We start from the raw sequence: 20,300 nt of genomic DNA, 5'->3' as shown, positions 1-20,300 counted from the left end.
GACTGTGACAGCCAATCAGCTACACTGTCCTGAGGTGACCCCCCTATCTGCTGATTATGAGGATGATAAACCTCTGCAAGATCCAGATGCACACAACATTGATTCAATACATTCAAACTTTATTGCCTTCCGCGGATTTAAACACGAAAGAAAACATTGACACATGGAAAATCATATTTGCACATGCTCGGACACTGATGACATTGTCTGTAAAACCGAAGATCAGGTGGTAATTTGTCGAAATCTTATTACTGTTTGCTCCTTGGATGAAATATTACCCCCTTGAGCTATTAAGTCTATAGCGAGATGAATGTTTGTCTTGATCTTCCATCCAAGCTCAGTTTAGAGTTTAAAAGTCTCACAGAACTTGTCAATCAACTCATTGATTTGTAAGAATCTACCAGAAGCTTGCTTCACTTGTTCCTTCCGAGAGAAGGAAAACAAATGAGTGAGCAATTTACAGTAAGTGAGATTCAGGAATTTAGGGGAAGCCTGGCACACTCAAGTGTGTACATGCATACACACACCTGAACACACATGTCTCTCCAGTAGGTCAAGTCCAGACTTTCTCCTTTCCCGAGCGGTGTATTCAATAAAATAAAACACTTAGCTCAGTGCATGTTCATTTCCTCATCAATACCCACATGTATTCAACCCAGCTGGTAATGATGGATACCAATATGGGCTGAACAATAAATTGCGCTGCACCCCGAGGACAGATAAACTCTCTTAAGTGCTTTTTAAAAAGCTGTTGTCACCTCCTTCACCTCCCCAAAACACGCACACACACTCATGTCTTCTTTCTCCCTGTTCTCTCTTACTGGTAGTAGTCTGGTGCTGGTTCCCATGGAAACAAACCCTACTCTGAGGCAACGGCAGATGGAGAGGGAGCTGGAGGGTCTAAATTTATCTCCCAGCATCCTCTCTGACTACCAAACACACAGTGGCAGCAGGAAGCGAGGGAGGGAAGGGGGGGGGGGTCTTGCCCTCTGCTTAGACTGACAAGCTGGCATGACCTTGACATCTACCCCGTCTTTAAGTGACAGTTGGTGATGTCAATGCAAAAGAGTTCAAGTTGGGACTGTCCAGACTTAGGAGGTGACATGAAGCTTTCAATTAAAAGCCGAGCCCCCACCTGCTTTCCAGGAACTCAAGAAAAGCAATGCTCGGGTTGAAAAGAAATCTAAAGAGCGAAGCAGATGTCAGACTTGAGCGGAGAAAGTCTCACTGGCTCGGGGAAGCCACTTAAGTCAGCGGGTCTCGGCGGACACCAGCTGAGGAAACACATTCGTACCGGAGCTACACGCTCGGGCGCAAGACCGCGTTGCGATCACAGAAGCTTAAAAGAAGGATTTGCCAAGGCTTTGATAAGAGACCGGGTTCAACTTTATAACTTTGCTCACCTTATGAGAGTTTTTGTAATAATCCTGATCCAGAGAAAATGCTACTTTGATGTCAACATATTAAATCGTGTGAATTAATTTTGAATTTTAATCATTTTAACTTTTCTAATAAATTTTATTATTCATTTTATTAACATAAGAATATAAATTTCTGTCACACAAGGCAAGAGAGAATTTTTGAATGAAAAGGACTCAATGTTTTCCTTCACCCAATAGAAAATCAGTCTCAACCTACACAACGAATCTGACTCATTCATCTGTGCATAATAGAAATTTCATAACAAGAATGGAGGGAAAAAAAAGAAAAACAAACTTTCACCCGAGCCAGAAATACCAAATTAAGGTTCTGTAATAGTTTAACGTAGTGTTTCCCAAATATTTTTTGAGCCAAGTCACATTTGAAAAATCAAGGAACATTCGCAAAGCAGAACAAATATAGCAAAATTACTAAAAGCAAGCACATTGACCATATTTAGGCACATTTACAACCAAAAGTAACTAAAACACCTTTTAACAACCCGCACTAATCAGTCATTTATAGACTGATAGCAGAATTTTAAAATCAACTCTACAGCTACCTGGAAGTCAGTGTAAAGCACAGGTATCAAACCCAAGGCCCGGGGGCCAGATAAGGCCCGTCGCATCATTTTATGTGGCCCGCAAAAGCAAAATAATGTGTCAACTCAATGTTTCTTGTTAAGATACCAAAACTCTAAATTGTCTTTCCTTTTAATAACAGTGAGATATTGCTAATTTTTGTTGCTTACAATCCCAATTTCAAATAAATAGAAAATTGTTGAACTGTTTCCGGTTGTGTGTTGCGTGTAATAATATCCACCCATTCATCTCTATTTAAGTCATTAATGGCTAAGCTGGAGAAAGTGACTTTGAAGCTATTCCCTCCAATCCTGTTGGTGGCAGAATGTACATTCCATATGGCTTAGCTAACTGCCAAATAATAAAGTTAAAAAAGGATGGAATGGTGATCTGACCACTATAAATGCGAAATGAAGAAAAAAAAAAGAAAAATCTAGCATGTTCATCAAAATTTTATGAGTTCTCCTTCGGTCAATATCACACCCCTCTGCTAAGTTGATAAATTCAGTGAAGTCGTTTTTGTGTAATCTTGTAACAGACACACACACACGAATAGAAACACATGACCAAAATCCTTCCCTTAACAAAGATTAAAAAAAAAATCCCTTGATATGAGCGTCACCAACAGTTGCGAGCAATTTCCGAAATTAGTCATTAACTTATCTGACAGGTAGTGTCAAACAACAACCAACAAAAAGTGACGCGATACTGAGCATTCGGAGGAAGAGGATGAAATGAGACAGACGAAAAGGGGAGGATGTCTCGGAGAAGAGACAGACAGGCAGACAGACAGACAGACTTGAGATTACCTGACAGAGCAGTCTGGTCTTCCCCCTCAGAGACGCTTCACAGGCTCTGGGAGACAAGCATGGAGAGCCAGCGAGTGAGAGCGGATATGACTGCTTGAGTGGGTGTGTTGCCGAGAGAGCAGAGAGGGTGGGGGTGAGGTAAAAACAGAGTGATGGAGAGGAGGAGGGAGGGGGGGGGGGGGACACACACACAAATGAATGTTCCCACTGTACTGTATAACGTTCGGAGAGGACGGTGGAAAGGCGCGTAGGAAATCGAGAGCAATTGATATTCTTACAGTAAAAAATCGTGGTTATCGCTTGCAAACACATTCTTGAGGTGGCATAGCAGAAAGGCGTAAGAAAAAAAGCACACACGCTGCGACAAGATCTGTCGTCTTTTCTTGAACTTGCACAAACATTGATGGCCGCGGCAAAAACGATACTACAAAAAAATACGTTTCGACTAAGCAATACGGGTTCTGCTGTGTTTCCCTACGGGACACATCTGTTATTATTTCCACTTGTAAATGTTCAAATGTGCCATCTGGTTTGTGACGTACGCAGGGCAGTGGAGAACAGAGCTTGACTGGATCTGTACGTTTGGGAAAACCCGACTTTTAAAATGCAAGTAAACACCTTTATCTGACATTCTTTGACTTTGTAAAAGTCCGACTACCGTTGGAAAAATTCCAATCCTATGTAAACAATTCTGCTGACTTTCTTGGCATGGAGGAATTTTAAAAATCGGAAGGTTCTAATATGTTATTGAGATCATCATAGAGGTCGGTGGGGGGAAAAAAAAAAGAAGTCTACTTGAGTGATGAACCCTATGCCTACATGTGTCATTTACGTATATCTTCCAGTTCCCGCCGGAGCGGCGGATCTGTAAATGAATTCCAGAGTGTCATCCATTCAAGCGAGCCCCCGCATTACGCAGCAGCGAGGCCGGGCCTATCAACGAGAGCGAGCGAGCGAGCGAGCGAGCGAGACGTGGACAGAGAAAGCAGAGAATTGAGAATGAACGCGGCTCCTGCTGTTCCATAGAGCGTTGCCTCACTGGCAGAGTACAGGAAGTGTGACTCACAGGCTCTAAAATAAACACGCTCGCAGAGCGACGAGCCGCCACATAGAACGGGCTTATCAGAGAGGAGGCGGGAGAGAACACAGAGGCGCACTACACAGGCCGGCAACACATGGTCGCCTCGCCTGGTGGGTTGACGGGATGAGTCACAAACAAGGAGCTGCCTAATGACCGTTCTTTTGCCCGCTTGCTTCATCAAAATCCGTATGGGTGGAACAATTATTTTATATATATATATATATATATATATATATATAATATAATATATTACATAGACACACGTACTTGTAGTCTGATTTATAATTTATTTTCCCAGCATAAACCTAACCTGTAATACCAAACATTTATGTGTAAAGAATAGTTCATACGAACAAAGGTTTGAATATGTTTGTGAAAATACACGGGAAGACGACCTTGAAAAAATAATTGCATTTTAAATATTCAGGAGGAAATTATTTTCAAATCGTTTAACCCATAAAAAAAAATACTTTCATTCACATATTTATTTATTGCCTGTGTTACATGACAAATTTGGAAGAGGACCTTGATAAAAATGACAACATAATGAATTCGCGATTTGGTTATTCCTCTAAATTCTTCAGCTCTTGCCCAATGTTACTTTCCCTCTTAAGCATCTGCCCTTTACGGTTTGATTCCTTGGTTCCTCAAATTTGTTCCGGGTCGACTCAATGAGAGCGTTGTTTGTGCCCTCGTGCCGCCTTGATGCGATACTTTGTCGGTATTGTATCGGAAGTGAATGTGCTCATTGTCATCCTTTGCCGACACCGCACCTTCAATACAGAACCCTCCCAGTGAGGGACCTTCACCCATCTGTCGTCGCCTTGTCCTGTTTGTATTAGACCAGAGGTATCAAACTCATTTTTCATCCTGGCTCACATAATAGTGGTTGTCATTTTGGACAAAATGAGCGGTTAACTCATTTAGTCAAAACCGACGTAACATTTTGGAGACGTTTGTGCCTTAAATTACACACGGACAACAAAATGTGCAAATATGACTCATACGGACGTCTCTGTTGAGTTGTGAGGTCAGATTATTTCAGAGTGTGGTAGATTCCGGTAAATCGACATGCTGTGTCCATATGCGTGCGGTGTTGTGACAGAAACGCGATCTATTTAAAGAGGGAACCCACCGAGTGTACAAAAGCTGCCGTGCTATTACTCAAACTGCGTTTGGGAAAATAACAGGAAGAAAAAGCCATTTGTATCTCAAGCAGCAGACTCGTGTCAATTTGGGGATTTTAATATTTTGACCACTGGGACTTTATATTTTACATTTACTGGAAATAGATGAAATCACCATTAACTGGCAATGAGACATTATAAAGGATCTGAAATAACCTAAAGGTCGATCGGCATCCCAAAACAAACTGTTCTGAGAATGCAAACCATAAAATGATGAAGTGAGCTGTAACACTCGGTGAGGTTGGAGGTTACACGTGCAACCAAGCTGCCAGCTAATGGAGTGGAGCCGGCTCCTCTTTTGTTAATGCCGATCGATTTGTGTCCTCAGCAGATGCGATATCTGATATAGCCAAAGAGTGAGAGAGTGACCACCCTCTGTTCCATTTTTTTTTTTTTTAACCCAACTGCCTTTTACTATTTCAGCCTACCCATTTACAAAACGTAATGATTTCAGATTGTCACTTTTTTTTTTTTTTCTTCACCCACACAAGTTCACTGTGGGCTGTTTTAAATTCATCCTCTCAGTTACGGTGCTCCTCGATGATGGTCTGCATTAATATGACACAAATCCTGACACCTATTAGGTGAAACTAGATAGAAAGAATCATTCCCACCATCACGAAGTGCAAACTGAATTCACAATGCTTGCATGGCAGTCAATCAAGTGAAGCACTATTTCGCTCAACAAAGAAAACAATTGATTTGAAAATGACATGACTTTTTCCTCAGTGCCACTTCCTTTTTGTGCAGCTGCGCCAAGGTACAAGAGGAAACACGTGCGCTGCTGCGGCACTTTGCATGACCTTAGCTCCAAATCGTAGTCATCTCGCAACCACCTTAACTGGACCTGTCAAGTTGCTGGTGCTTTTTAGCAGCGCCCACACAAACACGGCAAAGAGTCAACAGGTGGAAGCTCGGCCCGAGCTACGTTTAACAGCGACCGACCGGGCTGCAGAATGTATCAACAGATCCCGGAGGAGGCGGGGCTTCTGATTTCCTCAAGGCCAAGTCCGCCCGAGTCATGGCTTACCCTCTGTGACAAACCGCTCCATTCAGCCAGTTTACACTCACGTCGCCTACGTGTGCCCCGCTGGCCTTTCTGCTCCATGCTACACTGCAGCAGACACTCAAAGGACAGCGCACAGTCAGCTTCTCTTCGACTTCGATACCGCACGTATATCGACACTCTGGGCCAAATCTCCCCTGCTCATAAAATGCGGAGGTGTGTGTGAATATTTGAGAGTTGGAAAGCATTTTTTTGAAAGTAACAGGATGGGTGAAAATACTGCATGGGATTAGGAAAACGGTTTTATTGAGGTGCATCTCAAAGCATTTGTTGGTAAAGGGTTTTTCTTTTTTTTAAATGTGGATTTTTAATATTATGTCTCTTAAATTAAATGGGAATTTTTTTTAAATGTGGATTTTTTTATTTTATGTCTTAAATTAAATGGGAATTTTTTTTTAAATATGGATTTTTTCTCCCCCATTTTTCCATTTTAAATTTGGTTTAATAGTTTGTTTGTTTTTTAAATAAAAATTGAAAAAAATCCGTTTCCTGGTTTCCTTGACAATCTAATCATCATTATTATCATCTACGTACATGTATTTATATGATTATGGCGATTATGTACTTATATCTCACAACGGCCCTCTGAGACTGAAACCGTGCCCACAACATGTCCGGTAACAAAAAATGAGATTGACTCCGGATTGCATTGCAAAATACCTCACCCACTCAGATCAACGATAAAACTCACTCAAGGCAGGATGCGAACGAACATGTAAAAGCATCGCGTGAAACTTGACAGTAACAAAAGAATAACAAACAAATCCCACTGTAAAAACAAAGTGGATTACGATCATCATCGCTATCTGCTGCTTGGTAACAAAGGTAAACAAAACAAACAAGTTCAGTTGTGATTATTTTTCAAATAGGTACTTCTGATACGACACACATTCGTGACTTTTAATTTTATTTCAAACTGGACTTCAAACTCTACAACCAACTGGCCCACTTTTGGCTTACTAGACAGCCCATTGGTGGCCACGCCCCTTAAAAAGTCGACGCCGTCTTGGAAACACGCACTGCCACAATCCTATTGTGCATAAACATGAATGACATCATCATCAGACATTGTCGGAATCTCCCGAGGCAATTACCGAGCCAGAAGGCCCCGAGGGCCACATGACCCGGTTAGGGGGAATTAGCGGTGCATTCCTGCAGCTGTCGTCACGACATAAAACCACAGCGAGGAGAAACTCGACTCTTCTGCCGACCCGCCACCGCACCTCCCTGTGGGCGCGCCTCCTCTGAACGGCATCATCACCGTCGTCGCAATGTCGTCGGATTGCTTCTAAGCAAAGTTCTGAAAATAGGGATGGCGTTCTAAGAAGTGCAGTGTGAGGACAATGCGAGACAGTGCATTGATGTAGTCGAGGTGGCGAGGGCCATTGATTTCCTGTTACACCTCGCTCGGCTATGCATGCCTCGTATCGGCGAACTGCATCGTCACAAGCTTTTACTGTAAGGACACGATGCAACTGAGCAATTGGTTATTTGATATTCCAGCAGTCGCATTGTTCACTCTGGGAAGCAATTTGCTTCTACACACTTTCCAAGATGAGGTAAATTGACCTCCTTAGTGCGGAGAGAGTAAATAATCAGCAGCAGACGCTTAGTTAACACTACTTGGGTCATTTCCAATGAGATAATCGAACTATGTCAGGTGACAATAAGCCACTATACTCAAAATACCAATCATCAGGGGGCGGGGCATATGGGACTGGGCGGGGCATATGGGACTGTCCCCGCCCACCAAGATGCTTGTGTCCCCTTACTCAAGGCATGGATCTCTAAAAATATTAATTTTTTTAAACTGGATGCTTAGTTTATTATATCATGGTAGCTATACTTTTGTGTTTAAGAAATACTAGTGTTGAGTTTTTTTATCCAATCTAATCTATAAACGCCTATCACAAATTGTCCTAAAAATAATGTTAGGTGCCCAAATAATTTCACGAGTTCGGAGTGTAAAATGATTGCGACATATCCATGTGCAAGTAAACTGAGCATCTTTAGACATTGCCACACCCAGTATGGCTGCCATGTGATGTATGTTTGACTCAAGGTGGGGGTCCATTTCTATGTACTGTAAATGTTGTTACACAAAAAACACGCACACACTTTGGCTTCGGTGTGCGCGTTGGTTCACAACGTCATTATTACCAATTACTTTTGTTATCATTTACATTATTAAAACAATTTTGTTATTCTATCTATGCCAGCCACATGTTGTTGAAGACATAAATAAATGCTTTTCGTTTGGATGGCAAAATGTCTGCCAAGACTCACAGTGAGCACTATCTGGATTTTACATCCACATACTGTAAGTCTTACACAAATATTAATATATGAACACTTACACTGATAACAAGCAGAAACACAAATAGTGCAATTTGCAGTTTAAGCAAATAAACCCACTTCTTCCTGCCAGCAGTTTTAACTTTATTCATTGTGGTCTGGCAAATGTCAACAGTTTGCCATTAAATCGCATCAGGGCCTTTGCTGTTTATGGAAAGAGATGTCCGAGAATGTGTCAATAAAGCCAAAATGTAAAAAAAACAGTGCAGGCAAAAATATTTCCTGTCAGCCCATGACCAGGATGTAAATTAAAATGTGGCCACAGAAATGGAACATCTGTGAGGGGACGTTTGGTAAAAGCGGAAATGTCATTAACGTTTTGCATTACTGTTTAACGTTAAAAAAAAAAATCACAATTTTACTGTTCAATTTTGATCTATTAATATCAGACTTGCTGAAGCAAAACATTTCCTCATCTGTTCGTATTATTATTCAATAGAAATTTCAATAAAAGAATCCTATGATGCTAAAAATTTTATAAAAAAAAAACAATACAAAGAAATGTAAAAATATTTATACACTTTATATACTTTGCTGCTTTTTTTTTTTTAAACTCGGGAAGCCTTGTGGTCCACCAATATTGTTTTGGGATTCCTCAGTCCAACAAGGCAACATAAAATGCTTAGCATACTTTTAGCACCACTTATACTATACAGTCCATACAATAAGTGTCACAACTGACTAGTCTGCACATCTCTTTCCTTCTGTACGAAAAAACTCATTGAATTATTGCTAAATATTTCCCTACAGTACGTCACCGAAAAGTGAACAAAACACACTGAAGTCATTTGGATGCAGCCGCAGCCAAAACGGAATGACAGTCAAAATGGGAATACTTAAAAGATGACTGGTGTTGGATACATAAATAGCCGGCCTCCTACTTGCATTGCGATGTCGGCTTCTGAGGAGAGGCACATTTGCGAATAGTCATAAAGGCACGTTTGACAGCCGAGTCGACTGTGGCGATGACAACGCGGAAAGCGATGCAACGCTGTGACAAAACACGCTCGGAGGATAATCTGATCACACTGCTGTTGCACAGAAAAGCAATAAAGTGTGAATTAGAAAAGTTGGCGGGAGGGAACATTAGCACAAGCTCAGCATAGAAAAGTGCAGCTTCTAAAAAAATAAATAAAATGTGGCTGCACTTGTGAAACAAACAGAACAAAATGTTCAGGATCCTCTTATAAGCACTTGTCTCATGAATTCCCACCCAGAATGGCACCAAAAGCCAAAGCCAAGGGAGAAAACAAAAATGTGATGCGATCACAGAGAATCCCAAACATTAACAAGCCTACCCAGTTTTTTTTTTTATTTTCCAGTAAAGAGAAAAATCTCCTTTTCCTCGTCTGGATTAACTTTGTCTTCTTGCCAGCAGTCACATGCCGAGAAGTAAATACAGGAGAATCCTGTCTTGTTTGTGTGTTTTATATTTTCGCACTACCTATCCCGCGGCTAAAGAGGAAACGACAAACCACGATGAGTCGAACCGAAACAGACAAAAGTTTCATTTAATCAAGCTAGCATTAAAACACTAGAACCGTTCCCCCCACCCCCCCATTTCAAACTGGGCAACTTTCTCACATGCTTCCAGAGAAGATGGATTTGGAAAGCGAGTAACCCGCCAACCCACCTCTTCGAACTCTCGAGCTTTTACTCGTCGGGCCTATTTCTCTTCATCTCCCTCTTCTGTGTAATTTAGGCACTCCCGCTGTAAATGGACACCTACTCAGTGGCAGTGAGTGGAAAACCAGCCATGCTGCTTCAGCTTCTCCAAGAAGACCTATAAGCTACACAGATAGCACCTAGTTAGGAATCCAAGAAGGGGGGGTGAAGCAGATCGTAATTTCCCCCCGGACGCTTTTGTCCGACTTTATTCGTCTAACGATACAAGCAGAATGCCTTTATTTCTCATTTATGGCCAAGTGCCAGGGCAAACGTTTCCTTGGAGGACAAACGCGGCACAAGTGATGAATATTCAAACTCTGCGGTGACCTAGCTGGGGTTGCTCCTTCTTGTTGCTGACTGTGCAAAACTCTGGGACTACCTGGATGCAAACAACAGGACTGCTGACTGGAAGCTTACATAATAGAAAACACCTTCGATGTTAGCGCCGTTTTCTTTCCTTTGTCCTTTTTTCAGATATTTAAAAAGCCTGCCTGCAAAATGTAAAGTTGCCTCTTTTTTTTTTTTTTTTTTAATGATCATCATTCACTGCCATAGACGACGAATGAATGAATGAATGAAACTTTATTTTTTTCACACCGTTATTAATCTTTCTTTCATATACTTATGACATTTTAATAGCCTGAGAAATGCTATTTTATTATTTTAATATAGCTTTAAAAAAGCCATTTTAATAGCATGAGGAATGCTAATGTTAACGTCAAAGGTTAGCAGTGAATGTTTTTTTGTTTTTTTATGTACAGCGCCTATGAAAGGACATTTGCACCCTTTCCTGGCTGCCTGAAACCCTGATACAAATTCCACATGACCAAAATATTCATAATCAAAGCTCATTTTCTACAGCCTGTCCAGAAAATGTACACAGGCTGATATGTTGGAGTTGGTACCTAATATTTTGCCAACTTTGACTCTCCAACCACCCACTCACCTCCAATCTCTCCCACCCCATCCATCTTTTCAAATGGTGATGAAAACTGACTTGGATGTCCTGCAGCCAAGGACAAACACATAGTCCTATGACAGGCACCACATGCTTTTTTTTTTTCCTTTCCTCCCCATCATCTGTTTATTTTCTCAATTACACAATGGGTGAGTCTGTGTCAGCAACTCTGGGGGTTTTGCTAAAGAGGGGGGGGGGGGATATTGTGTCTTCATGCCACTGAGAAACATTTTTGTAATCATTGTGGTGGATGGGGCAATGTATGGCCGAGCGGTTAAAGAGATTCCTGCTCGGAAGAACCTGCACCTGATTCATCTTCAGAAGAGTGTGACCACAATGTGACAGATTATTACTCAGTGATGTTGCAGTGATTCACTACTGCATGCTGTTGTTGAACTCTGAGAATAAACTTGTGACATTGACACACAGGAAAGGCCCTTTGTTCAGCCGTTGACGGAGCAATGAAATCCGTCAAGCACAAAAAATAACATTTGAAAGCTAAACTGAAAACTGTTTAAAATGATGAAAAAAGTTTTATGATGGATTTGACCTTTTTTTCCACAACTAAATGTTTTTTGTTTGAAAGCAAATTATAGTACTGAAGTATGTCTTGATAAAAACAAAGAAGAGTCTTTTGAAAAGTGCAAAATAATTCTAGACTCTTTAAGTACCCCATTTATAGACAATGTTATGAGCCAAGCTAATGATTAAATGCTGAAAGTGCAAAGTGACTACAGACATGAATAATATCACAATGTGATAATCCATTCCATTTCGTGACTTACCTCAAATCATTCGCGTTTCAAAACATCTTTGCCCATTGGAACGAATGGAAATGCCAACGATCCATTCCAGGCCCCTACAAAACACCAACCGAAAAATTAGCAAAGCATTATTGATCATCAAATATAGTCCTTCACAGTAGTGTACTATTTGAAACATTAAATTGTTTTACGTTTAGTTTACTAGTGAATCTCAAGTGTAAGAATAATATCAGGTGTGATAATAAATATCTTTAAATAACCAAATAGCCTTTTTTTTTTAATAATTATTCAAAAATTATTCAATTCAAAAATCAAGTTATTCTCTTTTTTGAATAATTATTCACTATCATCTGAACAAACTGTTTCTTGTTATAAAATTCCATGCTGCTATCCAGTAATTACAATTTTTTGCTTCCAATTCAAAGCACAAAAATCATCCTAGCAACGGCTCATATCTCGAAGGACTCAAATCGAAGAGGCGATTATAACGATTAATGTAATTAATGTAAATCTGCAGACCCATTTTAGTCAATTATTCCATATTTCCTCTATCAACCAATACGACAGGCAAACCGCAATGTCAGATGAATTTGATCAGCCGCATGCCTCGGTTCCGCAACAAATCCGATTCCCTCGGGTGATCTGACGAAAAGGGAGTTTCCATATCGCTCAGAGTAACCGCTGCTTTTTCACGGTGTAAACTTGGGGAAGTCAGATCAGTCTAGCAAAGCGAGACCAAAAATATGACAGGCCCTCTGATTTTACTGAAGCACAGAGGGAGCCCTGTGTTCCGTCTAGACCAAAAGCCAGGAAAGCTGTCTGAGGGAACACTCGGGCAAATATTGACCTTCAATTACTTGAAACGCTCGCCTCTCGCTTTGGGGCCGCAATATGGACGCATCAGCAAAAACATCATATGCATTTAATGTATATAAACATGTTGGGGCATACCTGTGCTGTGTGCATAAATACACGTAGTATAGTCAACACAGGGTATGAAGTGACATCAAATAGTAAACATTAAAACACTGGGTCTCTTTCATCGACTTAAATGTATCGCCATGAAAATCAGTCTAGCATCACAAGAATTATTCGACCTCTAGGAAAAGGATAAATCTAGCAGAAATCTTTTGACCTTTAATAAGGTCAAAAGTAAACACGCTTCCAAAGTGATGGTCAACCGCACTTGTGCATAATTAACAGCTTCGAAAGTGAGGCGTTCTTTAAATGACCTTACCTGACAAAGTAAGGCACAGCTTGGCAACACTGCGGCAAGTAATAAATACATGCATGCCGGAGTCATTATGGGTTCCATAAAGCCTTTTTTTAAATCTGGATTGTCACCATAGTCCATAGGTGTCAAACCCAAGGCACGGGGGCCAGATACGGCCCGCCACATCATTTTATGCGGCCCGCCAAGACAAATTTTGCATCGATTTTGTGTCATGACTAAAATGACAAAATGTCATTGCTAGCAATTTTTACTACTATTCATCTTTTTAAACGATTTGAACAGTTTTTACTAGTCTCTGATTTCAAAACTAGTTATCCATCAGTTTGTAATGTGGGAAACTATGCACCTCATTATGGGTTTCATAAAGCCTTTTGTATTTTTATCCATCTGGATTGTCACTATAGTCCATCGGTGTCAAACTCAAGGCACGGGGGCCGTATCTGGCCCTCGACAAAAAAAGAGTTTACCACCCTTGCCATAGTCGAACAAGGAAATGCCCATCTCCAACTACAACTGAATCCGAAGCACAGCAGGGCTTGAAGGACTTTCCCACTTATTAGACTCAGAAGAAATCCCCCATGCAATCCTTAAGTCTTTCTCAAGTATAAGCTGAGACAAAGAAAGAGGTGAGGGCGGGTGTCACGTCTCTCGCCCTCTCTCATCGCGGGTTGCCAAACGACTGCCATGCATCTACTACACGCATGGAAATACTGCACTGTGGGTAGCTGCAATTAGTAAAAGCGTGGCTGCAAAGCTGATATAACAAAGCAGCGCATTTGAGATCCATCAAGCTAGTAGTGAAATACAATCCCTCCGCTGCATCGCTGATCGATGAACACAAATAAACACACACACCGGCGCGTATCTTCATTTTTCATCACAGAGCCTCCTTGGGAGACTACCTTCAGAATGTTTCTCTCCTCTGTTCACTTCAGGAATTCATCACTGCTAGGCTACAAAACGTGGACTCAAATACCGAAGGACAATTAATCAAGGGTTGGGCTAGACGTGGTTTTGGAAATGTGAGCCAAGCTTCCCCTGGGGGGGGCGCCAGAGAATTTGCGAGAGGCGCCGCAGCTTGGGGAAAAAAATAACGAAAATAACAAACCTGTTTCACTTTAACTAAAGACGTAATAGGTTCATTAATTCTTAGTAATTATTATCATGAAGAAAGAAGATGAAAGCTGAAAAAAAATGTTTGCTTGAATGAATTTTCAACCGTGTTCAGACTGAAACATCAAATTAGCATATTTTATTCCATTGTCACTGTCCAAAATACTTTAGCCCACAACGTGTATCATGTCTTACATCCTCCCCACTCCATTTCCAACAATGACATTCTGACCACGCCCTTCTTTTCCATACCTGTGGTGTACAAGCACAGAAGCTTACAATCATACTATTACATAACACTCACCACTGTGGAAAGTCAACACGCACAAAATAAGCACAATGTTGACACACAGGGGGGAGATTATGACATCAAGTGTACGGAGGAGACGCCAGACGCATTGTGTGCGGGCAAAAATACCAGACGACTCCGAGTAAAAACAACATTACACCGTCTAATCATCTTATTTGGTGCATTGGAAAAAAAAAAAAAAAAAGCAAACCTTCAAGTTTGCGACAGCACAGGTAATGATTAACCCCGAGATTAACGAATCACCGCTGCCGGTCCTCTCGCAGTGGAACCCGCCCGCACTGCCTGTCTGCTTGTCCACACAAGATTACATAACAGAAGCTGGCACATATGAGGAAGGGCCCGGCAGACACACTAGCACACATTGTGTATATTCTTGTCCTCGTTTCAATTGTGAGGTCAGGACAAGTGCAGACTGACCCCAATCGTGCAAATGTAGGACTAATGAAGATGTGGGTCAAATTAATGTTTCAAATGTAAATTGACGTCAGCAGAACTTTTTCTCGTATTTAAATAAGCTATGCTTCCTCCTCCTACTTTTCGAGCATTCTTTATTGATTTATTTATTTATGTGTTTTTTTTTCAGTTTGTTGGTTTATTGTTTGTTTGTTTGTTGTACGGACTTATATATGGCACTTTAAAGTGTTTTTTTTTTATCTCTTTTTTGTTTTGGATGTGTTTGAAATAAAGATATCAATCAATCAATACATATGTGAATTTCTTTTTTTTTGGTTTTACAGTCAATTCCAACCGGATACACACAATTAATCGGCACATTAATCGTTTTTTTCCCTTCAATTTCTTCTTCTTTGTTTTTCGATAAATAGCCCAACCGTGTTATATCTTGTCCATCCATCCATCCATTTTCTGAACCGCTTAGTCCCCACGGGGGTCGCGGGAGTGCTGGAGCCTATCCCAGTGAAAACAAAAATTCAATAATTGTTGAACAAGAAGTTTGACTCCAATCCTTTGTACATTAACAGACATTGATCAGTCATCAGGATTTTATACGTTTTCTTATATGCAACCAGTGACATAGTTGTTTCTGGTTGTCTGAAAGCAAACAAAACCATCTAGCATGCTCACACACGCAAGCACATTCAGTACTTTGAGTAATCAGTCAAGCAGGCCAGACCGTTACTGAACACTCATGCTCACTTTTTCTTCAGTACAGACACAACGCCATCTGTTCAACACCCTGGGAAGAAAAAAAAAAAAAAAAAAAAAAATGAGATTAAAACCAAACCGTCTCCATGTCGAGAAAAAAAAAAAAACAGCCCCTGATTTTTTTTCATAAGCTGCAATCACATGTGTACGAGAAGCTGAGGCGGAAGCAACTCGACACGACCTCTTTCCCGTTGGCAAGGGGGGAACTTATATCAACACGTTGCCACCTGCAAGGCTGAGTCAGCGTGGTGAACGGACGCCAGGTGAAAGAAGGAATTGAGTGTTGCTGTGTCAATTGGCAGAAAAGTGCCCTTTTCCGACTTAAGTGTTGCACCGGTGGGAGGTACGAGGGGGGGAACACACGCGGGCTGGCCGCACGCACGTTGACTCAAGTCTCCTGTAATCACAGCGAGGTGCATTTCATTTTTATTGTGTCCGGATAAACTCATTGGGAAAGTCTACTCGATAGTTTAATGCCAATATTTTATGGCACTTTCCACCAAGAATGACGTCCAGCAGCAACTAGTCATCATTCCTAAGAAGACATTTCGGCTGTAAAAATATGAAGAGTATGTATATGGGTATTTTAAAGAACATATATTTTGCCCAGTCCAAGGTTTAAAAATAGTAATTTCCGCACCAATGGCAATTTAAACAAATGTCTAGACCACATGTAAACACACTTAGATAGTGTAGTGCTATTTTAGCGCATCACGAGATGGTTTTTCGTGAGTAGATTCCCATGCATGTAAAAAAATGTAGTTAGCATTTTAGCATTAGCAATTTAGCATTTGTTTTTTTACTTTTTAACATTTTCAACATGGTAGGAGAGTAGATTGAAATGTATACACATGCTAAGTATTTAGTTAGCATTTTAGCATTAGCAATTTAGCATTTTTCTGTTGCTTCTTAACATTTTCAACATGGTAGGAGAGTATGTGTACACATGCTAAAAATTTAGTTAGCATTTTAGCATTAGCAATTTAGCCTTTCTTTTGTTACTCACGTAACATTAGCAAAGCTATAGGGACACCGCCACATTTCTTTGACAGCATAAAAGTCGAAACAGTAAAAAATACATATTTTACTTTAGTGCTTCAGTACTTTTAATCCATTTACTCAGTATTTCTGTTGCACACATTATACTAGAAAAAGGACCGAGTCGTTTTACATGAAGGCAAGTAGTGATTTCAAAACAAAAGGGCAGGACAACCTTGTCCAGCTACTAAAATTATTTGGCAGATTTTGATGCCACAAAAAAAGTGCCAAAAATTAGCTAGCGCTTCATTATTTTTTATTGATACTTTTGTTCATCAGTTAGGGCATATACTCTACGTATTGTATTTTTCTCGCTCTCTAAAGAGTGATGACAAAATGATCACATTTGCCCTTTTTGGTTTTCCAAAAACAAATGAAGTCAACCAATATCCTGGAAGGGACTGTGCTGTGCTTTTCAGTTCTTGTGTGCTTATTTAACTACTGCAGACACCAATCTGGGTGTGGGCTTGTAGAAAAATCCAATTTTAAACATGCCCATAACAATGTTGAAACCATAAATGGCAAAAATGGCTCCAGCACCTCCTGGATGTTTCAAAAATCGACTGCATTATGATGTCAATTTTTCTTGCCGCCACCCCCGGAAAAAAAAAAGGGACACCGAGCAACGCGCTACTTGGGCGCCTGCTGAGTTAGCGCCTTTCCTTCAGCCGGCACCACAAGTGGTCTCCATCCAGACAAGAGCGACGCACCGTGAGCCTGCCGCTTTGTGCTGATTCAATAAGAAATAATTGCATATTGGCCTTTCTCCACTCATCCCCCCTTCACCGCTGTGGTCTGATACCGTACTGTATTTCTGTGCAGTCGTTTACAGAACAGAGCTGAGGAGGTATGCCGCAGCAGTGCCCCGAGGACTGGCTTTTACACAAAAATGCTTGGGACTGCATGTGTAGCTGCAAATACACACGTAAAAAAAAAAATAGTTGGTTGTTCCTTCATTAAAGAAATAAAAACTTGTGATGGTAATTGAAATAAACAGATGAAATATTTGTCAGTTTTTTTCTGACTATGAGGCGCTTAAGCCTTTAATTTTAAAAATAAATAGTGCGCCATATCGATGTCGAATTTGCTTTAATGTGAAGTAATGCACCTGATAACCAGTATGTACGGGAATTTCCCAAAACAACCTGTTAATTGAGACAGCGCCTTATAATGCGGTGCGGCTTATAGTCTGAAAAATACGGTATGTCCTCAATGTAATATTTGGTTACACAATCTTCTGGGGAATCACTGCAATCAAACAAGTTTGTGTAAATCAATAAAACAATTTTTTTTGAGCCGTATGTTTTGGACTTTATTGGAGGAGTAGCCAAAAATTGTTTTGTTTGGTTTTTAAAGGCTACTAAAGAGTCACTAGGACTCCTCCATGTTTCATAGACGGTACAACGTTCTTATCTTTGCATACTTCATTTTTGTGTCTGCAAGCACAGAGCTGATGTGACATGCCAAAATGTTCCAGTCTGGACTTATCTGTCCAAGGGGACATCCTCCCTCAAGCTTTGTGGCTTGTCACTGTGCATCTTAGCAAATTCTTGTCTCATGAGTTTTTAGAGATATTTTTCTCAAGAGCAAACTTTTCTTACACATGTAATTGCTTCTTGTCAAATCATCAATATATTCTCTATCTGAATATAATTTATTTGAAAGCAGATGGACTGCTCTTAATAGTGATGCTTAAACAAAAAGAACATATATTTATATACAAATACACAGAAGCCTATTTTACACGAGTGTGAACTCTTTAGCTAGCTAGGCTTGGTGACACTGCAAAAATTACAATAAATTGCATCTATTAGGGGAATTAAAATATATTGTCGACCTAAATTTAAATGCATTTTTGATCCCCCCCTAGAAGAAAAGTAAACTATAGTTATTGGACACCATAAACATGAAATGTTACACTTGAAAACTAATTCGAGAACCTTAATTTCTGAAATGTTGGCAACAGTTAAATAATAGTCCAATTAAAAGAATTACTAGGACTTGAAAACAATTAAAGCAATTAAGTGCTCAAGTATGAAAATACATTTTTATAATTCAAGCTTGGGAACTTTTTTTTATGATCCTGGACTACACCTACAATTGTGAGGGAGACATAGTATATATTTGTTAGCATAGTTTACTTATAAATACTAGCATACATACGTATATGTATAAATATATATATTGATCCTCAATGGCATACAAATAGAAAACTGCATTGTTGTGTCACTAAGAAAGCTGTCCAACTTCAACAAAACAGCAATAGCAATACAAAGCTAGCCATAATATCATAAAAAAGCTTTAGCCATGTCTGCTACAATGGCAGCATGACTTATTTGTTATGGCACTAAGTGGTGAATATTCCCAAAAACTTTCAAGAATTCCCCTGAAAACAAAGATGACAGGCCAGCGCAAATGATTGACACCTTGTCGGTCACGCCTCCCGTTTCTGATAAATTGTTCTTCCTCAGGTGTGGTGGTTTCCACAAGATGAAAGAGTTCCATCTTGATTGTAAGATACTACAAGACAATTATTTAACTTTGAAAAGTATTTTCCCACAACTTATAATGCTTTCATCTAAATAACCATACTGTGACAAACAGAAGCTATAAATACCGCTGCAAACAATAAAAATTGACCTGCCCTGAGGAGACTCCGTCACTAATCCACCTGTTATCTGGACAGATGTTACTCCCAAATATGAGCTCATGTTTTAAGGCAAACCCCACACATGACACACATCTCACTCAAGTCTATTAACATAAGCCAGCTCGAATAAGCCTGTGGCACTGAGTAAAGCCTAGCACACAATCATTTGGGAAGCTAAAGTATGATGTCATCCAGTAAAAATGTGCCATGTGTAGGTGGAGTCCACAATAAAAATAAGTTCACAGGTTTACCTTTTTAGATCCATCTTGCATGCGCTGTTGCACCTTGATTCATTTAGAATTATTCAATTGTTTAGGGGGGGCTTCCAATATGGTGCAAACAAGGTGGAAGCAGTTTGGATCGCCTCACCAAATTTCCTAAATCGACTGCTGTGCGGTACCCATCTTGCCTGTTCTCCTCGTAAAAAAAAAAAACAATATCATCATTTCGTATTTTCCATGGCGTTTCACGTCCAAGCCAACGAGCGAGCCAACTTCACGTCACCGCCCGCATGTGGAAGCGTCAACGTCATTCTTCCACTAACTTAGCCGCTGCCATGTTCCCAACAAAAGCCACACACAAGCCGTGTTAGCGGGGTTTATATTTACCAGTTTGCTACTGTAAAAGCGCTGCAGCCATTTATCCGGTGGCGAACGGGCCAGCGGTCCGCATTTCCTGGATTGTGATGCGCGGATGGAGCCGCTCTCCGAGCCTACGGGTCCTGTGGAGGGAGGGTCAAGGGGGGGTCAGGGGGCTTCCCGCCGCTGTGTCAGAGCGGACAGCGGGTCCACATTCAGCTGACGGCCACAACAAAACAACATCACGCAGAACACACTCCGGCTCCGCACCACTCCGCGCGGCAGGTCCGGCGGCACCGCCCCCCTCTCAGTCTCCTCCAGTGGG

At 40.7% G+C, this 20,300-nt stretch overlaps 1 protein-coding gene across 5 annotated transcripts in view; it reads right to left on the bottom strand.

Annotated features, from left to right (window-relative positions):
• LOC119136048 (transcription factor HIVEP3) overlaps positions 1–20,276 on the bottom strand; it is a 32,835-nt gene extending 12,559 nt beyond the window's left edge. For 2 of the 5 annotated variants that reach the window (XM_037274144.1, XM_037274149.1), the window contains exons 1-2: positions 20,006–20,276; positions 11,910–11,983 (exon numbers count right to left, since the gene is read on the bottom strand). The gene's annotated coding sequence lies outside the window, so the exon portion shown is untranslated. Of the gene's footprint in view, positions 1–2,809; positions 2,856–11,909; positions 11,984–19,648; positions 19,812–20,005 lie in introns of all 5 variants that reach the window. The other 3 variants (XM_037274148.1, XM_037274147.1, XM_037274145.1) reach the window with 3 other exon arrangements.
• Between the last annotated feature and the right edge of the window lie 24 nt (positions 20,277–20,300).

This window comes from Syngnathus acus, chromosome 16 (assembly GCF_901709675.1).
Source record: "Syngnathus acus chromosome 16, fSynAcu1.2, whole genome shotgun sequence".
NCBI classification, from domain to species: domain Eukaryota; kingdom Metazoa; phylum Chordata; class Actinopteri; order Syngnathiformes; family Syngnathidae; genus Syngnathus; species Syngnathus acus.
This window is presented reverse-complemented; position numbering and strand designations above follow the sequence as displayed.